Source organism: Triticum aestivum, chromosome 7A, assembly GCF_018294505.1.
Source record: "Triticum aestivum cultivar Chinese Spring chromosome 7A, IWGSC CS RefSeq v2.1, whole genome shotgun sequence".
Taxonomy (NCBI): Eukaryota; Viridiplantae; Streptophyta; class Magnoliopsida; order Poales; family Poaceae; genus Triticum; species Triticum aestivum.
Window position 1 is genome coordinate 134,221,573 of NC_057812.1, and position 1,993 is coordinate 134,223,565.

The following is a 1,993-nucleotide window of genomic DNA, read 5'->3' on the forward strand; positions in this document are numbered from 1 at the left end:
CACGCCATCGTGCTGACGGAACTCTTCCCCGACACTTTGCTGGATCGGAGTCCGGGGATCGTCATCGAGCTGAACGTGTGCTAGAACTCGGAGGTGCCGTAGTTTCGGTGCTTGATCGGTCGGGCCGTGAAGACGTACGACTACATCAACCACGTTGTGCTAACGCTTCCGTTGTCGATCTACAAGGGTACGTAGATCACACTCTCCCCTCTTGTTGCTATGTATCACCATGATCTTGCATGTGCGTAGGAATTTTTTTGAAATTACTATGTTACCCAACAGCCTCCTCCATGTTAAGCTTCTTCATTTGAAGCTCCAAATATATCTTCATTTGCTCCTCCTTTCCTTGGTGCTTCCTCTCCTCCCTCACTTCCTTTTGAGTCCTCATGTCGTGCGAAGTTTCTTGCAAGGTGATAGATGCCACATCACGCTTCTCGTTCCAAGTTGGTCTTGCCCCTCGGCCTCTTGAGCACACCTCCATTCCCAGCCACGACCGTCGGCCCTCCTTTCTTCTTTAGAGTGGCATATTGGTTTTTGAACTTGGGACAATCTTTGACGAGCGACCAACAACGGGTTGGCGGGAGTGGCCGGCGCAATCACGATGCCATCCGATGACGTGGAGAATCGGGTTTGTGCATGTTGCCACGATGCATGAAAATCGGGCGTCTCTGGTGTCATGGAGGAGCGCGGCGACTGGTATTGCGCCTCGACGGGGAAATGGCCAAGTACAGCGAGGTGTGGTCTCTTAGAGAGATCGTCACCAATGCTGCCTTCTCTAAGGCCCGCCACCCTCTCTCCCTGCCCACGTCGTCGTTGGCCGCAGACGCGCTGCGCATGACGTAGGAAGAAACAAAGAGGATCATCCGTGAGCGTCAGGTGGCTGTCGGGAAGCCCTGCCGCGACGTCGCGCCCTTACATCGCCCGAAGCCCGATGACGATGACTCCGATTACGGCTCCGGCGACGATGATAGAGGAGACGCCGGCCAGCCCGGCACGGCCTCCGAGGTCACCATAAAATATAGGGTAATGTAGGGTTGGGTTTTTAGTGGCCTGCGCGTCTTCATGGCCCGCACACCGCATCTCGCCTATCATCCTTATGTCTCCATTTAAACGCTAGGCACATATATATTCTTGCAACTGGGCACCTGTTTCAAAAGGCACACCAGAACAAGCGGACTGTTGCAGACCCATCAGGAGGGAACCGTGAGTGAGGGCAACGACGACGACACGACCTTTGCCAATGGTGGCCTCCCCGACCACGGCGAGGCGACCTTGGCGGCCAGGCCCGAGCAGTCACCGTCGAAGCCACCCCAGGTGCCGACAGGAAGAGCCACGCTGCCTCTGCCGCGGGCGTGATCCCGACCGGAGGTCCTCGTCACCGACGACAAAAGTGGGTGCAGGACCAGCGTCACGACACCATCGGATTGGCCTCGCGCAGCGGAAGCTGCTCGTGCCCGCCAGGACATGTGGCCGCACGCCCATGAGTTTCTACAGCAATGGCAGAGTTGCAAAACGGCGATAGCAATGACGACGGTGTTGCTGCGACATCCTTTTATTACAAAAAATTATGCAACATCATCCATGTTGCAAAAGTTCTTTTAGCAACACCATCTCTGTTGCAAAAAGGTGAAGCTGAAAAAAAAAAGAATTCTGCAACACAACCTCCGTTACAATAGAGGCGGTTGAAGTTCCTCCACGTTCGTGCTCCGGCGCTACGCGAGAGGGTGCCGCGCTTGCACGCCTGCTCCTTGCGCCATTCCTCCACCAGTGGGGGAGGGAGGAGCTCCCGTTCTCCGCGTCGTTGCAGCGCTTGCGAGACGGATCGCCGTCAAGTCCGCCGCGACCGCCGAGCCTTCCTTGGCCACCCTTCTCGTCGCCCGCACACGACATCTCCTCTTGCCTCAGGTGGCTCAACTCGCTGGAAAACGACGCTGGAGCTCGCTATATTTGTTGCCGGAGTAAAAGAAATGCGGCGGAGGAGAATGTGAACCCT